Below are 24,889 nucleotides of genomic sequence, written 5' to 3'. Positions count from 1 at the left end.
AAAAAGAAGAAAAAAAAGGGAGAAGGAAACAACGTTGTCTTCGTAAATTCGTGTTGACAGGGCCCTGTCGTCACCTCTCTGGTAGGGAATGCGGCGCGAGTGGATATCAAATGTACAACTGGATGATGTAATCCCTGCGGCGCAAATCATTCTCAGAAAAGCGGGCAGCTGGGTTGAGAATCTGAAGAGCATATAAACCTGAAGGGTCCTCTTGAGCGCAGCAGAGTCAAGTTCACGTTTCTTGTCAAACACCGTGCGCCACGCTGAGCATAACCACATTTGATGAGTTCTCCACAGCACCCCCTCCAACCTAACAACACACACACACACCCTTCTCTGATGGAGAGCCCTTGACTCGGACCCAAATGGAACTCTAATGCGCTCTACTTGTATGTAAGATAATGCTTTAAGCAATGGAGTACTTCATTGAGAGCATGGCGCCCGGCAATAAGGGATTCTTTGTGGATGGGAGGCGACGTTCACAGGCGCCGTGGGTCGGTGTCACGAACATGACAGCTATGCAATTATTTGCAGGTGCACAAAAGACTCTTCAAATGCATTTGATGCATTAAAGTTAAAAGAGTTCAAATCAGAAAGAATTAAAATATCCAAAAGAAACTGGCGGAAAAAAGATGTTCTTTGTGAGAGAAAATGAACAATATAATCTGACACATGCCCTCCTCAAAATGTAAAAAAAAAAAAGAGTTTACTGGCATGTTTACAGCAATAATAATAATATGTAAATCAGGCAGAGTATGAAGTGATGTATCATCAGTGCAGGTGATGATTCAGATCACAGAGGGGAATCCTTGAGTGGGGGGATAAAGAGCTGCAGCACGGCTCTGGACTTCACGGCACGCTGATCCTCATCCCACTTATGACAGGGATTTTGTTTTCTGATCGTTCATTTCGTATGGCTGCCGGCGCCTTTGAGTGGCGTCTTCGTGGATTCCAACATCCAGACGAAAGCACAATAAGCGATGCACCTCATTCCGCTGCACTAATGATAATTAACGAGCCATCGGCGCAGAGGCCCGTGGTTTCTTATGAGCAGGAATCTGAAGTGTGCGTGCATCTCGGCATCAATCAGACGAAGGCCCGACAAACGGCCCCATTTTTTTTTAATAACAATAAATCAAAGTGTGCACATGGCCGACTCTCTGTGTGACTGAGATAATCAAAAGCAGAGAGGGAGAGAGTGAGAGAGAGAGGAAGAGGGAGAGAGATGGCCAAGCATCATGTCTCATGTCCCAACAAGCTGAGGATCAACTGGTTCCAATTAGGATCACAAAGACACGTGCAAAAAATAGAGTGAACCCATCCACCCTGTCTCCCTTTGCACTCGTTTAGAAAATACTATTTTATGTTTGCTGTCAAATTCAAACATCTCCTCAAACATCCTCCCTCCCTCCCTTTTCTCTCTTAAACAAGATATGAAAAAAACGAAGAAAAAACGCCACCACAAAGCCATGTGTGTGCCGTTGTCCGCGCTAGCTTTCCCCTTTCTCCCTTCTTTCTATTGGTGTTTTAATCCAGTCACATCGGCTCCCCGAGCAGGTGAAGTCAGCCAGAGACTTTCCCACGGTCTGAGAGCAAATCCGACGCCCCGAGCCCTTCCTGAGGGCCGGCCATCTGTCCGCTCTGTTTGAGTGTGTTCGGGGGTAAAGCGTCAGCTGCATGACCAAATTCAACGTTCCAACACACCCCTCCTTTACGGAGAGGAAGAAAAAAAAAAGAAGCATCCATTCAACTCGACACACACACACACACACACACACACACAGCTTGTGCCCAAACACAAACAAATAAACAAATAAACAAACAGACAGATGTGACTCCTCACATTGGACAGATTTCTCTCTCTCTTGTCTCTGTTTTCATAGCAGTCGACAGTTTGCTCCAACTGGTCGGTTCCAAACCGCCTTTCAACTCTCGATCAAATGAAATAAACGTTAAGAACAAATCCCGTCCTTCCTCCTGCCTGCTGGTTTTAAGCGCGGAGCTTGCTGGTTGGAGAGAATCCTCATTAAGATCTGCCTCTCAACAAAGGAGTTCACCACATAAACCTTGACCTTTGCTCCCTCCGACGATAAATCATCCGTGCTGCCGACTTCCACGCAACAATACGTTTTCAAATCGGCTCAAGAAAACGAACACCCGGCAGATTCACCGCCGCGGCTCGCCGGGGGAAAAAAAAACAACAAACATCTTACTTTGAATTAGGATTCGCCGCGATCATGTGACGCATTTCTTTCTTTTCCCGAGCACACATGCTGCCGCCCCCCAAACCCAAAACGCTCCCCTCCCTACTTTTTTTTCTCCTCTCTTCCTCTTCTCCCCCTCCTCCTCAAACTGACGCGCCATCATTTTATTTACCCCCTTCTCAAAGAGCGACTCTGCTGCCGGTGGATGTGGTCCTCCTCGCACCCGGCCTGACGCGGTTTTTTTCTCTTCTTCTTCTTCTTCTTCTTAAATGCGTGACATTGCCTCGGTGGGAGCATGAGAACGGAGCTTCCTCAATGGTAGGGTCCCCCATACCCGGCCCCGTAACCATGGAAGCAGATGCCTGCCCTCCCGGCCCTCCTTACCTCCTGTCGATCGCAGGCTGTGAGCGGCTTCGCCAGTGAAAAGAGGCTGCGCCTGCCTTTCTCCTCGCTCTGACCGAACTTGCCCCGCTCCTCAAAAGGAGCCATTGAACAGGTCACCGGTCTAGACTTGTTTGCACGGTCCAGGGAGCAGCCTTGATGTAACCCTTGCTCTCCTCTCTCTCTCCCTCTCTCTCTCTCTCTCTCTCTGCCTGCCACACCAGCCGCCCAGCGACTGCAGACTGTGGTGAGGAGGGGGCGGGCGAGGCGGGGGGAGGCTGGGAGGGTGGGTGAGGGGGGGGGGGACATTGGAGACGCGGATTTGAAAAGGAGCCCGTCCCGATTTTGCCATTGTGCCTTTTCATTCATCGATCGAATGAATATCGAACCTTCTGTCCCCGCGTGTGTGAAACGGATAGCTTAGCAAGCGTTTTATTCTGCTCCCTCTCTCAGGTCTGCGTCCAGGGCCCAGAGCTGAGATTTCCTTCCTCAATAATTAGAAGAATGTCATTTTTATTTAAAACATTTTTCTCTCTCTTTTATAATTCCTGTTGTTTATTTATGATGTGGCCGAATATTTTTGCTGTGATGCAGAAAGGACGTCTGTTGGACTCTTTATCGTTCTGCAACAAATCTGATGACTTTCATTTCCAAAGTACATTTTAGACTTTTGATTTCATAATTATTCATTCATTTATACACGTGTACTAAAAACTAAAATATTGTAATAATGTAAAAAAATTCAAAACAAACCAAGAATAATTCTTGAGTAGTAAAGGATCGCATGAGAAAATACATGAATTTATTGAATTTTCTTTGCATTTGCTACGATATAATAATAATAATAACATATGGGAATAATATTGTATGGGAACTATTAAATATTTTAATGTGATGGGGAGACAAAAAAAGAATGAAGAAAAAAAACTGGACTTCTAAAAGCTGCTTATGGTAAATAATTTTCTTTAGCAACATTTCGTATTTGTTTATAAAGAATGAAAACATATGCATAAATTATTGCATCTGACCCATGTAATAATAAAAGTCAAAATGCTCTTAAGTTGTCAAATTCTGGCAATTAACCCCAATTATATGAATATGATCCTTATTTGTTGTGCGCTCATATGACCACAGTGTGTGTGTGTGTGTGTGTATTGACCTCCAGAGGGAAGGCTTATAGGTGAGCGCGTGCATTCGACAGGGCGATGGAGCGAGGAGGCGGGCGAGAGCCTCGATGACAGCTTCAGCAAAAAGGTGAGACGATCAATGTCAACATAACAATATTGTTCAATCGAGGATGAGGCCGCTGTTTGATTCATGAAGTGAAACTCGTTGTGTTGCTTCACAGACGCGTGGTTCCGTGACTCGGCACCCTGCACGCCGTCTTCAACGTTTAAACCAGCGCAGGAAGAAAAAACTGAAGAATTCATCCGTTGGTTTGTGTTCAGGACTTCATTTACACGTTAAAGAAATGTGAACAATCTCATTTACGAATGCTCATAATGCCAGTTATCAGGGGCGAACAGGTCCTCATGATAACAATTTCATTTATTTTAAAGGAGATTAAATGCATTCCAACAAATAAAATTGTTGCATTAAGTGAGTTAAAAAATAAATATAAAGAAGCACAAATATTGTTCGGATTAAAAACCCCCAGGAGTAAATTTAGAAAGAGGAGCAGTAGCTTCCATGAGCCATGTGACGCGTTGCTATGCAGGGGCCAATCAAAGGGGGCAGAAGGGGAACAAAACGGGGCAGAAAATGAGCAAATTCAAAGGCAGAGGAAGGAGAGCAAAGGAACCAGTGAAGGAAGAAGCCATTGTGTCCACACAACAATCAGGCTGCTCCCACACCCAGCACCGGGCCGGCCTCCCCCCAAAATACTGCTGCTGCCACCGCGCGCCTCGTCCAGCCCGCTGCAAGCCAAAGGGGCTGCGGCGGGAGGGCTGCTGCTCCACGCAGCGGGAGCAAATATGGCTCCATGAGAAAATATGAAAACGAATTATTAGAGAGCAATGTCACCAACAAGCGGTGAAAACAATCCAACACCAAGCTTTAATTACTTAATTAATTGAGATTTATGGGATAAACAGATTATAATCGGAGGAATAAATCTTCATATACAATTCTGACAAATGAAAACAATATTTTTTGTATTACAATCGTTATGGTATCTATCTATCTATATTGTACATATATATATATATTACATGATGTATTTATATATATATATATATATATATATATATATATATATATATATATATAAATAAATAAATAGTGTAATAAAACTGGAGAATTAACGAAAGTACAATTCTTGCCATTTGACATTCTATTTTGAACAAAAAGGACAGAATGAATATGTTTTTTTGAATATTGAAACATGAATGATTTTTTAAATATGAATATCCTGTAATTATATAGGTTTTACATTATTATATTATTGCAATCTCTTCAATTTAAAATGAAATTTCGGAAAAAATTGATTAGAGCAGGAACAAATATGAAATAATAATAATCCCTCAAGTAAGTGTCAAACATGAATCATCAACATTTGGTGCAGAAAAACGACAGACCTGAAATAGAACTGGCTGCTTGGAGCAGGAACAATGAGGGAGATATGAGGGGGGGGGGGGGGGCACCCAAACACAGCGACAGAGACGGGACAGACCAGACAAACGTGTCTCATATTACACTCTTAAGCACGAGTATATTTTACACAATATGCTAAACACAATTATATAATGTATCGCTGTATAACAGGAAACACAATACTATCAGGGAGTGTTATATATATTCCACTGCTGTTTTAAACCAATCCAGAATTGGAGTTATTTATATATTCGTACAGAAATGGTTTCCTTTTTTCTCCCCTTCAAATTATCCAGAGGACGGTTCCCAACCAGATCTGGTGTCGTTCAAACATTTAGGTTATAAGCATGAATATATTAAAAGATAATAGTTTGGAATTTCTTCATCTCGCCCACACCCACCCTCACACACACACACACACACACCAGAACCAAAGGTTTGGCAGATGTTCCCTGGGACATACAAACTGACCCACGTCCCATCATCATCACCACCATCCTCATCCTCCTGTCCCACCACGCCGCTGCCGCTGAAGACCCGACCCCCGTGTCAGCGGCACACGCATCATCACAAGGCAGCGAGGCCGGCCAAATACGAGAGAGCGCTTGCAAGGGATGAGGAGCTCCAGCTTCCCGCTCTCTGATATCAGATGCCCCCCCCTTCTCCCTGTCCCCCCTCCTCCTCCTTCTCTGAACTGGTCCTGTCCCAGTTGCCTGAATGCAGATTGGGCAGAGAGAAAACTGTGTGATGGCGGCTAACATCTGCACAGGCACAAATGTATTTTTATTGGGAAATTAGGAGAAGACACAATGTTGATTTTGGCTGGAGTTTCTTTGGGAAATATACAGAACCCCCTTTTGAGATATACAGAACCCCCTTTTGAGATATATATATATATATATATATATATATATATATATATATATATATATATATATATAAAGAACATGCAGTCCTATTTGCCTCGTAAATTCTATTCGTGTCAGGATCTTAAACATGTTAAAGGCCTCTCTCTCAGCATTTAGACTTAATTACATTTTTTAGGGTTGTCAGGGTGCCGGACAACACCGATTCAGACATGTGGAAATCTTGGGAGACTTCAAATAAAGAACGAATTTCCTAAATTAATGATGAAAGAATGTGAGAGGAAAATCCAAAATGATGGAATATGAAAACCTAATTAAACAGTTTTGATAATGACTGTGGACATAAGGTCTTAAGAGAAGGCACTCCAGGTGCAGAGGGTAAAACAATAATTAATACATATCACGATTAAACTTCCCAGTTTGATTTATTACGAGAAGGATTTCTTTGTTGTACAACTTTTGGTAAATATGTTTAAATATGCAAATGAGGGATTATTTAATGGTAATCCACAGATCCAAATAAACAAAAAGAAACAGCTGGATGTGTATTCCGGATGTTTTTGCTCCACTAGTTTGAAAAAAAAAAAGATATTTTAAGAAGCTAAATCCCCCAAATAGACCAGTACAAGACAAAATATATGTTTGGGGCATTGGTGTCTCTCCCGAGGAAATCAAAGCAATTGTTTTATGAAAACTTGCATGGTGGAGAGCGTCCCATCATTGAGCATGGGGGTGGGGGTGGAGGGGGCAGCTCCATTTGTTGCAGCGACACAGGGAGACGCATGCACCTCCCCTGTCCCGGGAGTCAAACATTAAGCCTTTCAAGGTGCTTTGGAAGGTGAGCTGGAACAAAGGGGCCCTCGTCGTAACCGCTCCTCAAAGCGCTGTTTAATTAGGTGCAGGGCAACAAATCCTCCCTATTCAGAGGCCACACACTTGTGGTTGTTGGAGTGGAGTGCATCGTCGGTGAAAAGCCTCCAGTCATAACACTAGAGGAGCGTCCCCTCCCTCACAAAGACACACACTGGCTCACTAATGCGTGTGTGTGTTAACAAGCCCATCGTCTGCTTCTCTGACTCATTGTCTCCTGAATGGGTACTAATGGAGAGACAAAACAGCACACACACACACAGACACACACACCGAGGCCCTCCTGCAATGCGTTGCTCTTTTTACAGGCCGAGGACACTTGTGCTCGTGAGTTGAGGGGGCGGCATGTCATGATTTGGCTCGACAGATTTTATGTTGTGACTGAAGATAACGACCGACTCTCAAAATGTAACGAAACAACCGACACAAAGAGAGCAAGTAACAACTTTTGAATTAAATAATAGCTCAGCCATTTTGGTGAAGGCAAATTTGCCCCCCAAAATGCGCTTCTGAATGTAATTTAATATAATTTGTTCAATACTAAGAACAAAAATGTAAAACTGTAAAAATGCAGAAATAAATAAGAAACTGTAATATATGTCAAGCCAGTCCTGCAAGACATTGCAACATTTTAAAAGTAGCAGTTTTGTATTTAATTCAATTGTTTAAAAAAAAATAGGATTTACACTTTTTTGTTTATTTTCTATTTGGATCACTGAAATAAAAACAATATGCAGAGATCATAAAAAAATTAAAGAAAGGTTGAAAAGAAAGAAGAAAAAAGGAAAAAAAGCTAATTTGTCACTAAATGAATTAGAACTCTCCCAGCAGACAAATTGGTGACTGTCCAGATGTATAACACACACACACACACACACACACACACACACACACACACACACACACACACACACACACACACACACACACACACGGGCTGAATATGGGTGGTGGGTTCTAATCCTGAAGGAACAAAAACCAGCATATCCAGCGAGACAAATGTGGTTTGATGGATCCCCGCTGCTAGATCCAGCCGCAGCGGTCCGGTCTGGGAGGCCCATTGTGTCGGGGACGCTCGAGAAGGAAACACACTCAAACTGCATTAGCAACGGGACTCCTCAAATACCATATTAATTCACAGACAGCATGCTCAAAGCAAAGCCCTACCGAGGCCCGCATGGGTTTTTCTCTCAGTGGCACAATTTTATATTAATCTACTCGCACAAAACAAAAACATGGAATATTTTAGTCTGTGTTTCACAGTACAGTTTATGTCGCTGTTTTAATTGCAGTTGTTTTTTTATAAAATAAAGAAATCCTTTCATGTGTCCCAAATTAACATAAACACATAATAGTTCAATTTTATTGTTGAATACATTTGAAGTACTACCTTATTTGGGCATTACATGATTTTCTGGCCAATAAAAAACATAACCATGAATTAAAACTAACAGTGAAACTTCCTTCTTTCTGCAAAACCGTCCGTTATATGTGCATGAGATGGGGATGGTTAGCGAGGGGAAGAGAGGGTTAATAAAATAAAGAGAGGATTTGAGAGCGAGCGAGGGAACAGTGGGATTTAACACGGCCGTCTGTGAGAAAGCGACAGAGACTGAGACGGCGCTCAGTGTTGCTAATTGTGCGAGTGCAATTATGAGCATTTATTTTTTCATCTCCGGTGTAAGCGCATGTGTGTGTGAACACACGCGCGGCTGAAAATGTGCTCGGCTCTGTGGTCTCGTGGGGGTAGTGGGGGGGAGGCGGCAGAGCGGTGGCTTTAAAAGCCAGCTCTGGGTCAGTCCAAACACTGGCAGCTATTCATGACTAGATCAAGTTGATGTGAGATTCTGTCTCTCCTCGGCCCCCCACCCCCACCATTTCCATATGAATGTGGAATATGCTTAAAGGAAAGAAGGGGGGAAAAAAACAAGCAGGATCCTTGTCCCAGGGAGCCTCCGCAGGGTGAGGAACCAGGAGGACTCTGGATCCTCCCCCCATGGCAGATGACAGAAATATTGGCACCGTAAGCCCATTTTGATAGAATAATAATACACAAAAAAAGAAGCTTTAAAAACACACACACACACACACACACACACACACACACACACACACACACACACACACACACACACACACACACACAGCATAAAGGCTTTAGCAGGACAAAGGGGTTTGCTGAAAGACAAACAGCAGGAAGCAGTGACGGCAATAAGCGCAGCGTTTGTCCACACGGAGCGGACTGAAGAGAGTAAAGACAGATCTGTGGATCCTGGATGTCCCGTATCCTCTCTCTCTCTCCCTCTCTCTCCCTCTCCAGCGAGCTATGTGGAGGGCCCAAGACAGACACCTCTGAATAGGGTGAAGGCTCAACTAGCTCTACAATTGTAGACCAAGCCCCCCTCCCTCCAATAAATCCTGTTTTTCACACAGTAAGAGATGCAGTGAACCACCGATGACCTCCCACATTATCAGAACAGGCTCAGAGATATTCCTCCCTGAAATAAACATGGAGAATCCAAGTAATTTAAAATCATTTAGCAGATATATTAGAGATTATATTGCAATAAACATGATCACTCTGTGTTTCTATTGTTGGTTCTTTGCCCTCTGACGATCAAATCACTTTGGTAGCTATTACTGATAATAGTGCACAGCAAAGTTTTGATCAAAAGCAGAAAAATAAATAAACGGGTTGCATACATGTCATTATGTTTAATTAAGAGGTAATCCTTATTAAAAATCAATTAAATTCATTTTGCATTTTGGAATATCACAATGTATTTTGCACCAGTGTGCATGTTGCACAAGTTAAAGGAGTCATGGCAACGTTAGCAAAACAGTTTCAGTCCATACGTATTATAGGCTGGAACATTGTAATTATATCCACATTACTGATCGGTATTTGTCACAAATCTCATTGTCTAAATATCAATATCAATGTTTTATGTAAACGAATATCTTGGTATTACTTGTTTGCAGTAACATGTATTATGTGACCTTCAGAGGAAGGCAAACGACACGCCATCCTGCAGAGTCATTGGGTTTAACCGGCCCATGTGCATGTCAGAGCATTCATGTAAAAGGTGAGACATGATTCTTACTCTCCTCCCCTCTCTATCCCCCCTCCCCCACCATCACTGTTCTTGTCCCTGACACCGGGATCCATTTCACAAGTGTTTGGGTCTCGAGCACGGTGAATCGCACACTGCTCAGAAGTCACTGTTTGGGGCCCAGCCGAATGTGTTTTATTCAGAAAAGGCCAATCGTGCGGCTCTGATTTTGCCTCCCCTGTTCTGCCCTTGCGAGGCACAGATGACACTTGTGAGGACCTGTGAGACCTGCTTGCGGTGTAGACTCTTACACAACATTTATCAAAGTTTGACCAGGCTGCTATGTTCCACTGTGATATCTATTGTGGAAAAAACGTCCGTCCGGTCTGGTTAACGTCACCCTGCCACCTGTGCACGGGCCCTCCTGTGTTTACGCTGTGATAATCACAAAGGAGGATCTCGACCAGATTGTATTTACAGTGAGCGCTCTTTGTAGATATGTGTCCTATCTATAAAGAGCGCTATTCGCTCCCGTCCGGATCCAAAAAAAAGTGAGGAGACTTAACGGGATTAAAAAACATGGAATGTTTGCTGCAAGATTGTGGACTTTTGTGGGGCAGCGAGGACAAACTTGATTTTATCCCGTCTTTTTGGTCAATGTCCTACTGGGCGGTTCTGGTCTCGGCTGACCCTCTCCAGCATGCCGGCCTCTGCCAGCTACACAAACACTGAGAGAGAACATGACATCATCCCTCTATCATCTACCAGATTCTCTCCAGGCTCCACGGTTCAGCTGGTTCAAGTGCTCCAAGTGCTCCATGCAGATGGAGGCTAATGTTGACCCGCTGAGCAAGAGATCTTCGCTTCAGTGCGGGTGGATCACAGGGTTCACATCGTGGCACTTTCTTTTGTGGCACAAAAGAAAGTGCTATGTCCGTTAAAGTAAAAAAGGAATTAAATACTGCCCATTTACGGCTAGCCTTTGTTTGAAGCCTTTTTACACACGAAAACCTTTTTTCTTCACAAATAATTCAGCAACAATATATATTTCACCAACAATACATATTTACTTTAACTATTCTGTTTGTTAAACCCTGTCAGTAAATTCTTTTGAGCTTTCGCATAAAAGGCATCAACCAATCAGGTTGTGGTTTAACAGTTCTAATACAACAAGTACAACAGCAAGTAGCCCGAGCCAAGATCAACTCCTTTCAACTGTAAAGAAAGGCAGCACAGACCAGATCCACTTCTGTTCTTACCTTTCACAATAAAAGCCCTGGACACATAGACTAACTGTTTACCAGAGGACATTTTTTACTAAAATATCTTACAGCAGTTTATACATATTCTGCCAGATGCTGCTCCGGGTCAATTATCAGGCGAGTATTTTGCATTTTCATGTCTTATTGCCACACTTTTATAACCCCCAAAGCGTGGCCTGCTTAACCCACATTGGAAGTCATTACAAGGGGATCGTGTTACAGTTTGGTCTGAAGCGGCTTCTCTTCTGACACCGAACTGGTGACAGACTGGAGGTCGACAGCAGTTCCACCGTGCTGCATGTTGGCAAGCATATGAGGTCTCTCTGGGCCGTAAGCCTCAGCAGGCATGTGGAGGATGTTCCCTCCTGACCTGTAATAAGTACGACCAACCTCAGCAGGAGCCAACGCAAGACACAAAGCTCTCTTCTCTCCGGGCGGTCCAGGCGGGAGACATCAATTCCCAACAATCAGCACGTCTGCATTCAAACAGATTTCATGACACCCTCGTCATCGCGCCCTTCGGCGGCTAACTTGCGGAAATGATTCTTACGGATTTAGCCCCCCGTTTAATGAAACGGACGCGACGAAGACTTTGACAGTCGAAGATCAAACGAGTGTTTTATTTTAAATGGGTCATTATCACGACGTAAAACTGTCGACCCTGTGGTGTATTTTTTCAATTTACCTTTAAACGTGAAGAACAGACGTTTCTGACAGGAAAAATACAACCTTGTCTCACTGAAGAGATGTGAAGGCCGGTGGAAGAAGGGGAAAAAAAAACAAAGCAGTCGTCCACCATGTGGCCCACAATCTATTCATTGCTCCCGTTTAATTTCTTTTGGGTGCATAATCCTTTCACTTTCAATAGCAAATTTAACTGTCCCTAAGGCCCCGGCACCAGACTAGTCAATACAAAACCAGACAACTAATTACTGAGAGCTCTCTCTCTCCCTCTCCCCCCTCTCTCTTCCCCTCTCTCTCTCTTCCCCTCTCTCTCTTTCCCCGTCCCTCTCTCAGCAGCTGTGGGGTTCATGTACACAAGAGCAGCAGTCAGGCAGTATTAGGTTTCCACTTCCCAGATCCCTCTTAAAGCCTGTCCCATAATGGCCCTTCAGTCACACAAACACGCATAGTGTTTCATACAAAAAACTAACAAAACCCAAACTGCACACACAGTTGGACCAGCACATGTAAATATATAGACGTTAGCTTGAGCCGTTTGCTGGAGCCGTTTGGAAGATCCTGAAATATAGTGCTGCCTGTCTCACATTTGGTTGTAGTTTGAGTTTTCTTAATTTGATACAAAGCGGGTAATTGAATTGATTCTGTTGTTTCCCAGAGGCGAAACAACCCTCTCGGTAAATCGCATGTTTACCGAGAGACAACAAAAGCAATGCTCATAATGTCTAGCAGTTAAGCGCTAGCTTTAAGAGCGTGTAATTAGCATGTAATTGACGCCTTGTTTTCGAGCAATAAATTAGAACAACTTGACAGGCCGTTTAGCTAATAAAATGCTAAAAGCTGACCTACATGTGAGCGCTCCGGGTGGCTAGTGGCGCTGAAACGAGACGACAATTCATCCATTAGTTGATCGTCAAAAAAATGATTTGCAACTATTTGATAATCAATTCAGATGCCCTCCGAAACTAAGCTTTGAGAGCTTAAACTCTGAACAGGTAGCATGGTTGTGCTGTGGCTAATTTAAACAGCGCTCAGCTGACATGCGATGACACTCGGTGCTCGTGATGTTTTCGGTGTAGGTGAGAAAGAACGGCGCTCCCCGTGAGTAAACCCCAGGCTGTGACAGTAATAACGTGGTCATGATAGCATGCTTGGTGCTAACACAGCCCCGCGTCGCATCTGTTGTCCTGTGCTTCCTCACCAGGAACCTTTCTCCAGGCTTTGATCGTGACCCAACGCACATAGCGATTCAGCGCAGCCACTAATTTGCTGATGGCTTTTTTTTTTTTTTTTAAAAAGTCCCTCGGTTAAGATCACTTCCCCAGATAATGGGAAGAGTTGCCCCCCCTCTGTGACCTGAGTGGAGTGTCCTTTGTCTCACTCCTAGTGTTTGCCTTAGCCCATTGTGTCTGCATTATCCAGCACCTCCACCCCTCCCTCACGGCTCGGCTTTGACGCGACAAACCCCGCTGCACCACACCGGACTGCCCTGAAAAGAGGAAATGCTTAATGCATGGAAGCCATTTCCCAGTGTGTCCGTGAGCTCTGTATGCCTCCCTCCCCCATGAGCCCCAAACCTCCTCCCACTCCCCGTCTGTGTGACCACTGAGAGACCGAAGCGGTTAAAGAAGCCAAGTTGTTTAAAATGGTGTAGTTCTCAATCCCTTTTCACTGATGTACCCCTTAACCAGCAATAAGCATTTTTGGATGTAAGATGTAATACACAGCGCCATGCCACCAGTGTCTGATTTAATATAGAATATATACAATTCAGTTTATGAACTTACACTTATATTTTATTGAATATTTTATTAAACAATAAACTATTTTTAATGGATGCTAATTCATTTTTTTACTTCAAATTTCACGTGCCCCTATGTGAAAACCACTCACTCACTCACTCACACACACACACACACACACACCTGATTCCACAAAGATGTCCGGCACCCCCCCTTCGCTGGCAAACAAGCAGGATGAGCTCCTGTCAGCTCAAAGACGAGCAGACAAATTGCTAATGATCTCTTGACCCGAGACGCAGGCCACGGTCCAGAATAAAAATTGATGGAAAACAAAAGAAGATGTGCAACATCATGCAAATCGGATGCACCGAAGCACTAACAAAGATCAGCACTTTTTGGGGTGGAAATAATGTGTTTAAATAGAAGCAGCAAGTTTCATCTGAGCATGCTTCCACTTATCAAATTGACATTTTAATGTGAGAGGCAAAAGTTGTGGGGGAGAAAAAAAAAAAAAAAAGGTTAAACGTTCGCTTTCTTTCTTTCTTTTGTCCTTCCCTTTCTTCCTCTCTGCTTTGTGTGAGTGAGGACAGCTGGATAAGAAATGGATCACTGGTAAAGGGACACGGTCTCCATCACAGACATGACCTCACCCCCTTTATAAGCAACCCATTGGGGGCCATTTGTGCTCGAACTCAATGCTGTGTTTTTGTGTGTGCGTGCATGCAAGCTGCGACTTAGCTGTCTTTGCGGTTCCTCGTTTGCATGGCTCTCGGTTCAAAACACCAACATGTTGTTCTGCTCTTCTTTCTCATATGGCAATAATAGGTTGAACTAAAAATTTAGCCATGGGTATTCATTTATTGCAGAAAACATCTGTGATGCTTTCCACTGACGGGGTCCAGGACTGGGCTCAAAGTCATTAATAATTCAATAAAGAATCTGACTTATGATACATATCATCTGTCATCATTATCTCAGTGTTGAATGACATCTTGCCCCCATCTGTCCTTGATACTATAAATCAAAGTAAGTCATGCTAATGACCCATGATGCCTTTCATGAAGTTTAAGTTGGTTTTCATGAATCCATGGAAGACAGATCATGGACCTTGGGTTTCTAAGTGCTTAGCTTTCAGATTCATGCTGAGGTATCAATATTTCTTTAGATAATCACTAGCCACATGGTGAGGAGTGAAAAATGATCTCACCCTCTTTAAAATATCACTTGATGTCAGAATTTAAAATGCTGACACCGCATTAACGGTGTGATTTACTCAGGGGCTGCATATACGCTAGATCTAATCGGTACCTAAAGAGTCCTCCATCCTGGTGGAGTGAGCCACATCACTGCTCAGAGCTGGAGGCTCTTGACAACATAAGCTTGTAAAAGTGTTAACAAGTCATGGAGAAGAGTCAGAGATGTACCATACCAGCATAGCACACAAAAGAGAATGAGTGTGAGAGCACCCCAGTTTGGCGGACTCTGGAGGACTAGAGAGTCTTTCAATGTCATGGTATTTTATGGAATACAAGACAACTCAAGCACTTAATCAACCACAAAGGAAAAACCCTTCCGAGAAACACGATGATGTGATCTTTAAACAACTGATCTGCGGCCAAACACGTGGGCCGCTGTCAACGATCATCTGAACCACAGACGATGGTTCGAGCTTCGAGCAGAAGAAACCCTGTCTGTAGTAGCAAATCGTGTTGTAAACTCAACGACACCAACTGTAACAAACTCATACTGAAACGAAATAAAAGTACAGGTGGAGCCGCCATAACCACCCACCTATCCCTCCCCTTGATTTCTATTGGTCCACTGTTGCAGTCCACTGGGTCGTTATGAACCCACGTCATATAAAGCAAAAAAAAACAGTGCCTTTCCTGGGAAACAGCAGGGTCAGTAACACAGTCCTTGCTGATGAAATATCTCTTCAAACTGATGTAGATGCGTACAGTATGTCAAGGTAGCTTACTCTGTCGCCTCAAAGCTACTCAAATAAAGCCAAGTAGAAACAGACTTTGCAAGGAGCGTCAAAAGTGGCTGGTTAGCTGGAAAACTGACTGACTGAGCTTGTCTTTTGCCAACCAAATTTGGGCCGGACCTCCTTCTTGAGCGTAATCACACGGATGATCACGTTGGTATTACTCCGCTTTGTGCCGGAGCTGGATCAACAACCTGAAGAGGTTTTTCTAAGGACGTAATGATTGTCCCAGTAAGTCCAAGCACTGAAGAGAGACAAGGGTGCTGGAATGAGACGCAGTCAGTCAGGCTCCAGGGTTATGAACTCCTTGGACTGCATGAACGGCTGCGCAGTTGGAGCAGTAATTCTCATAACTGCTCACATCATATGCCTTCCTGGAACAGCACAGAGTCACAGTCACCCACTGTGCATCCACATTGGTCAGAAAAACTCAACCAGAAGCTAGTCTCTTCGTCCAGGCCCAAGAGGGTAACTGTCCACCATTGTTCTGTCAGTGAAGAACTGCGGTGTATCGCGAAGAATATTAAAACATGTTCTTACCACTCACAACAGCAAAAAAAATCAGATAAAATGCAGCGGTGGACTTGAAGATATGAGGTTTGTTATTCAACATAGTCCTTGTCCTTGAGGTAAAAACTGGGTTGTTTCACCATCATACTTTGGTGGGAAACAGAATGTGTTGTGGACAGAACAAGAGAGACAAACAAGGTTGTCACTCATTGTGTTTACATGCTTTTTTGTAATTCGATCACAAGCCGAGTAAAGCAATACTGAGATTATTGTGACTGTCATACAACCAACTTAACAAAGTTATCTTACTTGCATTATGGTTGTAAACGGAGTAGGCTCAACTCGATTTACAGGGATGGATTACTCTTCCATCTCTCAAATGACCCTCGAGCCATAATCCTTTACGCACTGGGCGTACCTTTTTTACTGTGCGTTATATGGGATAGAATCTTTCCGGCACTGCTGCAACCTTTAACGTGGCTTCTTTTAGCGCGCTGATTTGGTTTTCTCGTGCCACAAAAGTCACAGTGAACTGGTTCCAAAGCAGTGTGTTTGTAGAAAGAGAAACACCAAATGTGCTTCAGTTCTACCTTTACTTTCCTATTTCTTGTTTTCCTGTAGGTCTGCGTAGGTCTCACTGCGATCAAACAACTCATGTGGAGAAACAGTGGCACTATAACGTGCATTTCTTTCTCTTGGTTGAGTGGTAAAAGAGAAAACCACCTATTTCCTGAAGAAGTCGGATCCTGCCTGCTGTCAGAGTTTCTGTTTTCATCCTGAATGGCAGCTCTGTCATTCACATGGCAGCAGGAGGCTAACAGCTAATAAATCACTGCTACTAAGTGAGCTTTTCCTTTCACTGCTTGCAAACAGCAACTGGGCTAATTTATAACCAGAGGAGGCATGAGGGAGAGGCTAAAATTGGCTATGGAGGTCAGGCAGGTTATCTGGCGACGTGTCTTCATCTGGCATAAAGCACAACAAGCAACTAGGATCATATGGAGACATACAACAGAGTATTATTCATAAAAACATGAAGTATGGCATGAAATGAAAGCTCTGAGGAGAGAGAATGAAATGTACCATACCAAATGACCTAATAGTGACACACAAAACACTGTGGTACTGTTCTTTATGGAGCAGCACCTGTACCCATATGAATTCAGAAACATTTTACTGATTCAAAAATGATCTTTTTATTAAAGTTCACGAATTATTAAAGGGGAGACGCGACAGAAAAACTGTATTTTATGCACTGGTCTATTTAGAGATTATGGGTTATTTTGCTTCTTCCATAAACTTCTTTCAGACTAAAAACATCCAAAATACACACTCAGGTGTTTATTTTACTACTTTGTCTCTTTGCGTCTGTAGATTTCTCCGAAACTCATCAAAAGTTACGAGTTGATAACGCTTCATTTGCATATTTAAACATACAAGTTAAACATAAGTAATCAACTTGGGAAGTTCCATCGAGATATCTATTCGTTATTTATTTTACACATATCACGTGTAATGTCCACAAAATGTATGTTATTTCACTAAACACATCTCAAAAGGCAGTTTTATCTAAATTATTTTTTTCTCAGACTCTGAGCCAGAAATCTCCACTTCAGCAGCTTTTACCCTGTTGACAGTGTTTTCTGATTTACGGAGTGATACAAAGAGACGTTGGACTCTAATATGTCTTCAAAATGAAACAATAAGTTTGAATCTGGCTTTATCCAATGTTCACATTTCTGTTCTGGAAATGTATGCAATTGCACATAATACAATGTGTAATTTGCATATTTAAAGAATAATTTCAGAAAACTTATAACAGAAAAAAAACAACTGTCTTAATATATGAGTAAGTGTGGAACTGCCACTTTTTCACAGTAACTTCATTAAGAAGGTGTGCAGCGCTGCTTCATTAGCTCATGACCCACATGCCCAAAATAAAGAACTAGATTCTGCATTTATAGAGGAGTTTTACGGGAAATCCTGAAAATCGCCCCAGCGTGCTTAGTTATTTAAAAATACATTATGCTGCACTGGAGAGCACACTCACAATACATTCATACAGGCATAAAGTATTTTTCAACTAAGCTCAAATTTTCTTTTTGCTTTAAATACCACGTTTCTCGAGAGAAACGAGTCCGTTAATGCCGGTCGAGAAGCTTCATTCCCACGTTACTAAGATGTCTAATGAACGGAGGGAGCGGGGGCGGCACAGAGTGAGACAGATACGGGCTGTGATTCCCTTAAAAGAGACGAGGTCAAAGCCCCAAACTCAAGGTGGGACACGAACAATTACTCCTCTCAAGTTCAATTCCTGACTCACTTATTAACTGAACTTGTGTCACGGACGCACGGTAATTCTTGAAGTTATTCTATGAGGAGCAATAACTGGTCACAGTTTCTCTGAATTAACGGCAAAAACTTGGGAGGAACTTTTGCCCCACAGAGTATTTGAATTCAAGAAAATTATATATTTCAGATTTTTAGGAGATTTGGTAAAAGACAAGTTTGTTGGGGGATTCGTGGTTTTTAAACAGTTTTATCTCAGGCAACGATGTGGAAGTACAAACCAAAAGAGCCAAAAACATTCTAAAATAAATGTTATTACATTAGTAAGTGATTACGATAAAAAAATAAAATGTATGGCGAACATTTCCTGACCAAATTCATTCAAATAGAAACAAATGTGTAGCTTTCTGCGGGTCCGAGAGGTTTCATTCAGTCAGCTTGCAGTGAAGCATTAGTTTGCACTGTCAGCAACATCCACCATGACCCGTTTCTACGGAGATGAACCAAGCAACCTCTCAGCACCGCTTCCCGCAAAAATCCAGTCTGCGATGGATTTAAATGACTTTTAATAATATATAATAATGAGATTAACACGGTTAAGCACTCAGAATGTCACTCAAGCCAGATGGGAAAATTCCAAACTCAGGAAAAAGTGAAACCGCTGGGGCAACTTCATCAACGAAGTAAATGGCCTCCGCAACAAAGCCAGCTGAAACCTGCAGTACAGTGTCCAAGTTTAGAGGCAGGCGCACTGTTCCATAGGGACAATGTCATGCTACAAAAATAAATAAAAAAAGTGTTAGGAGCCATTGTGTTGCCTAAACCGAGTGCCATTCTCTTTGACCCCTTCAGATTCCCTTCCCCCCTAGTCGGCCTCCACTCCCCTCCCCTCTCACTACCTTGACCCTCAAAACTTGTGGTGCAAATAACAAAACGCACAAAGCTGACAAATTCACTCTGACACATTGAAGCGAAGTGGACGTAAAACAGACTAAAAAGCGTCCGACTGTAAAGCTCGAAACAGGTAACTGCTGGCAACACATGAATCAAAGGCAACGAGGGATTCGACACCGTGAGGATCCGGGGCATGTGGAGATTCCCGGTTCGCCTACAGAGCAGAACTTCCCTCCAAAAAAGTGCAGAGAGAGAGCGAGAACGAGAGAAGCGCTTACTTACCAAATAGATCTCGACATCCGAGCCTAAGAATGACAGATTCCTCTCTTGCCTATCTTTGATCCACTTCCATTTTTCTGAGCTCCCATATGGCACCCCTCACCCCTCCGAGAGGCAGAAAGAGTGCGGCGGAGGGACAGTCAAACGCACAGGGAGACGGAGAGAGAGAAAAAGAGTGAGAGGAAGGGGGCGGGGGGGGGGGACATTAGTCCTGGTGTGGAGATGGAGGGGACCGTTGCAGCTGTGCACCCCCGTCAGTATCTTCTCAAATCCAATCCTCTCCTCCATGTGTGTCTGCAGCACCGCGGAAAAAAAAGGCAACGGAAACAAAGTGATCCTCTTACACACAGCCCGGGAGAAAGAGCGAAGGAGAGACGAGGAGAGGGGCGAGGAAGAAACAGAGAGGCAACGGCAGGAAAACAAGTGAGCTAGTTAGGAAGGCCGAGGCAGCTGGAGCAGGTTCAAGTTTTCAGCGTCCCCCTCTGCTGTGTCGTAGGAGTGGGAGGGAACAGGCGGGAGCGTCGAGAAAATAGTGCATAATACCTTCCAGCTTCTTTCTACCCCCACTACTCCCTCCCTCCCTCTCTTTCTCTCTCACACATTCTCTCTCTGGTAAATATGCCTGGCTGCAACAACCCCCTCCTCCGGGCGCTGGAATGCAAGGCAAGAGTTTCAAGAGGCCCAGTTAGACAACCGTCAGAGTCACTGCACCTTGACCCTCGGGTCAGCCTCTGTGTGTGTGTGTGTGTGTGTGTGTGTGTGTGTGTGTGTGTGTGTGTGTGTGTGTGTGTGTGTGTGTGTGTGTGAGGGGCAGGGAAGTTAAGTCTGTGTATACTTACATTTGCGGGGCCAGCCTGGCCTCACAGGATCACATAACCGTACCCGCACAGCCACTTGGCGGTGATAATAGTGCGGGACATGTACACCACTGAGGCGAGTCACAATCAATGTAATGTTGATTGGAGATAAGATGAGATAGAAACTTTATCAATCCCGAAGGGAAGTCTGGTGCCAGAGATTGATCAAAGACTGCAGAATAGGAGTAAAAAATGTACACACACATATACATATATATATATACACAAAAACAGTAATAAATATAAAGTGTATAAGCAGTAATACTTATACAAGTGCAAAATAGAACAGTAAAAACATTAAAATAAATCTCTATAAATGACTATTATATATATATATATATATATATATATATATATATATATATATATATATATATATATATATATATATAAATTTAGAATATTATTAATTATAAACATTATAGTAATATTAATAAATTAAAAATCATTTCAATATCTGTGTTTTTGAGCGATGGAACATACCCAGTAATATTTGTAAAGTACGATATCTGGGCAAAATGTATATGCTTTTCCTGCTTGTCCGCTTATGCGCCTCTCAGCTGACCCGTGCACGTCTCTGCTGCACCGTGCACGTGCTGGGGCCAGATCAATTTGGCCCAAAAAAGACGGGTAAATTTAGCCAATCACTGATTAAAGATATAAATGAGTGACATCCAATACATCCAATCAGCGCCCTAAAAAGGATCCACCATGGGGCCACTCTGATTTGGCCCAAAAGTGCACGTTCCCGTCTCTTGTTCTCTTCTCTCGTGTGATTTAAGATGAGATGCTTTTATTTTAAAGGCGGCTCACAGAGTTTAAAAGGAAGTCGCATTGTGTGCGGATTTAATGTTAAAAAGCTACGTTTTGTATACAATTTAGAAACAGTAACGTTATTAGCACTCCCCCCTAGAGGCACAATGTTAGTTTACTCCTTCCAAGTTAAACTTGGAAGGAGTAAACATAATCATCGTTTTTTTTATGCATTGAATCATAGTGTTGAAATTTATTAGATGGCCCTAAAAAAAGAAATTCCACCAGCCGTTACTGCCTAATATAAACTAAAATAGGAAAGTAATATTATGCATGATATTGAGAGTATTAAAAGCAATATGTGAGAGGGACAGATGAATGGTATTAAGGTGTTTAATATGTGGGCAGGATATTACATTACTGAAGAGTCAGTAACGTAATATCCTTATATATATATAATATTCTTTTTTTTTCTTACATTTGTTCTCTGTTTTTTTTAAATTGGTTATTCGTTATTGTTTGGTTTGCTAATATAGATGTTTGATTGACTGAATTTGAAGGAGTTATTATATTTATATGGGCCATAATACTCTAGAAGAGGCTAAGAGACAGTTTTTCACAAGACAAACATGATTTACAGCGACACAAAATGAGCTACACAACAAAATACTGCTTCATATGGACAGCAGGAGGACATTGCTGACAACATCTTACCCTGCATGTAAGATGCCATAGTAAATAGTAAAAAAATAAAATTCTAATGGGCTCTATTCTAGCAGTTCACAACGTTCACAACTGGACGTGCTTTTGTTTGGCCGCTCTGACGAAAAAAGTTTTTAAATCCCTCCAATCGGGGCAGGTTTGCTTCATTTGAATCAGAGAAGCTGGTACTGTCTGCCAGTCAGGGCCCAGTATTGTGGCGGCTCAGCATGTAAAAACCTATTCTTTAAATCCATTCAAGTGTCCCAGCTAATACGGGCACCTCCGGGGGGAGGGGGGGGGGTGGATTAGCTCTCTCTTTCTCTCTCTCTCTCTCAAACATGTTCACTAACTGCTATAAAGCAATTTTTCTACCAGAACATGTGAAATGCTTTCATATTCTGTATTCCGCTTCAGTCTGAAGCACTCCTTGTTAGCTACTGTCTCTTTAAGACACCCTCTCGAAAAAGCCCAGTCTGTTCTGATTGGCTGTTGAAAAAAATATGGTGCACCTTTGCAAAGGTAGTTCTTGAGCTGTGGATGGAGATACTCAGATGATATGTTCCAATGGGTCTGCGTGTGACAGAGGAAGGGAAGTCAAATCTGATTGGCTCGTTGAATCACATGTTTTCTGATCTAGACAGCCCACTAAGAACTGACTGGATTGTCTCCTTTCCCAGTTTGTAGTTTGGTGAAAGCTCTGAAGAACGTTTCCTCATATGTATTTGAGTTGAAAATGTAACAGTATACAGGCAACAACAACACAATGGCATGCAGCCTGTGACAAACAAAACAAAAACACCCTCTCACATTCACTTCAACAGATCAATAATATGACAGGAAATGGCAAACCAAAAGACCGGATCACTGACCATATTTCTGCTTTCACGGCAGTCCTGACAGGAACATCCTGTTAAATGAACAACACACATGAAGCATCCTCGCCCAGGACCCGGCTGTGCTGCTATCACTCAGGATATAAGGGTATAAGGATATAAGGGTATAAGGGTGTAAGGAGGCTACAGACCCCATATAAAAAGGTGATGCCTTGCCCAATTGGACCCTCAAATGCTAACATAACACCCGGGTTATATAGAATTACATATTTTGACAAGATTTTGTTTTGATGACAGAAAATAGAAAGCAACGATTTAAATATGTCTTTTTTTTTTTAGCAAAAAAAATGAATATATATTTGAATTGAGTTTATGCCTCATTTTTTTGGGATTTAAATCATTTGGTGATTGTAACAAAAAGTATTGAAAACAACTGATTTAAGGTTTTCAACCCCTCCCAGGGAAACAGTTAATACATTTTATTTATTTCAATTAAACATTTAAGAGAGATTTCTGATATCTGTCACAGGTGGGTTATTGTCAGTAAATCTACAAGTTATATTTAAATGTCACTGTTTTCGACCAGTTGTCAAAACTTTCAGTACTGTGTGCAGCATGAAGTATTATGTATCAATGTTAACTACACTATTAGTGACGCAGGAATAAAACGTTAAAACTGTTGATTGAGACATATTATCAAACCATTAATATCTAACAGAAGTTATTGCATTCTGTTTAGGATCTATTGGGATATTTTGGATTGCTCGTCCTGCTTGGTGAATCTCCCAGACTCGCTATTAAGAATTTAATTACAAACCCTGTGTGTGCACAGGGTTTGTAATTAAATTCTGAAGGATGGAATGCACAGGGTCTCGTCCTGGGCCTCATTCTGTCCGGACATAAGCTGCTTCCTCTGGGTTATTTCATTCATTCATAAAGCATGTGTTTTTGCCGCATTGTGCTGCTGACAGCCACTTCTATTCACCTATAAACCAAAGTGACAGCCATGAACCACAGACCCGGACTGAATGGTCAGATTCTCATTCCTAGATTAACTCAACAGGCAAAGTTTAACCAAACCTAACCTGACAAATTAGAAATTGTGCATCCTTTACATTTTGATATTTCCACAAAGTGATCATTTTGTATTTTTCATCCCCCTTGTTTGTTGTCCTCCTTCTAGTCTTATTCTTCTTTAACAGTACATGCTGCATAGATGCATATCAAGCCTGCTACTGCCCTCCACAGGTAATAAACAGACAGCAGGTACTCGTCAGTAAAAGTCACACAGTGAGAACTAAAAGCATTTCAGAATCAGCAGGCTTGTCTCCGCCTCCTCTGCATTTTAACACTCGTCATCAAAAGCAGCGAGACGTAGCTTCAGTCTTGTTTACACGCCTGTGAGTGCTGTCTAAGTGCATGCACGTAAGTGTTTATATATACATATCCACATCCAATTCAAGGATGTGCTGCAATGCCTCATTGTTTCTCATCTAACCTTCTAGGGATTCAGCACATTAGAACAGTGGTTCTCAAATGGGGGTACGTGAAATTAAAAAAATATGTATTTCAAATTAGCATCCATAAATCCTCTAAAAACAAATATTAAATCAAATAAAAGTGTAAGTTCATCATCAGACACTGATGGCACAGAGCTGTGTATTACATTATTTTTTATCCAACCAAAAAGGCTTTGCACTGGTGAGGGGGTACTTGGTTGAGAGGTTGAGAACCGTTGCATTAGAGGACAGATCCTGGGAATATTTTCAAAAGAAAGGAAGGCAGATCTTAATCTTTTTCATTTCAGAAATGCAAGAAGATCTCCCTCTCCAGGACTTCAACCAAAATGTCTGCCCAAACACAACCACTCTGACTATAAGCGTGATGAGGTAATGACTGAAGTCCCCCTACTTGCTCAATAGCCTCGGCAGCAAAACAGTGCAGGGCTGTTGGTTGTTGCTACTACCAGAGCCAACAGCATGTTGCTCCGGACTCTGGTGTGAAGTGAAACTCTGCTTGTTGCTGTTCAAAAGAAGACAAAACAGTTTTCTCTCAGTTTTATCATGAGTGACTTTACTGTTAGGTAAAGCATAGTGTTATAGATTTATTATCATCTTTAGATATGAAATGTTGA

The 24,889-nt window shown here is 42.4% G+C and overlaps 1 long non-coding RNA gene across 1 annotated transcript in view; it reads right to left on the bottom strand.

Annotated features, from left to right (window-relative positions):
- Window positions 1–19,725, bottom strand: part of LOC137802817 (uncharacterized) — a 43,999-nt gene extending 24,274 nt beyond the window's left edge. Inside the window, exon 1 of the long non-coding RNA XR_011079999.1 lies at window positions 19,614–19,725. This is a non-coding gene — a long non-coding RNA (uncharacterized lncRNA). The remainder of the gene's footprint in view (window positions 1–19,613) is intronic.
- Window positions 19,726–24,889: the final 5,164 nt, after the last annotated feature.

Source organism: Clinocottus analis, unplaced genomic scaffold (assembly GCF_023055335.1).
Source record: "Clinocottus analis isolate CAN_PGR_092001 unplaced genomic scaffold, fCliAna1.0.p SCAF_5, whole genome shotgun sequence".
NCBI classification, from domain to species: Eukaryota; Metazoa; Chordata; class Actinopteri; order Perciformes; family Cottidae; genus Clinocottus; species Clinocottus analis.
The sequence above is the reverse complement of the archived record's forward strand: the minus strand, read 5'-3'. Positions and strand labels throughout refer to the sequence as shown.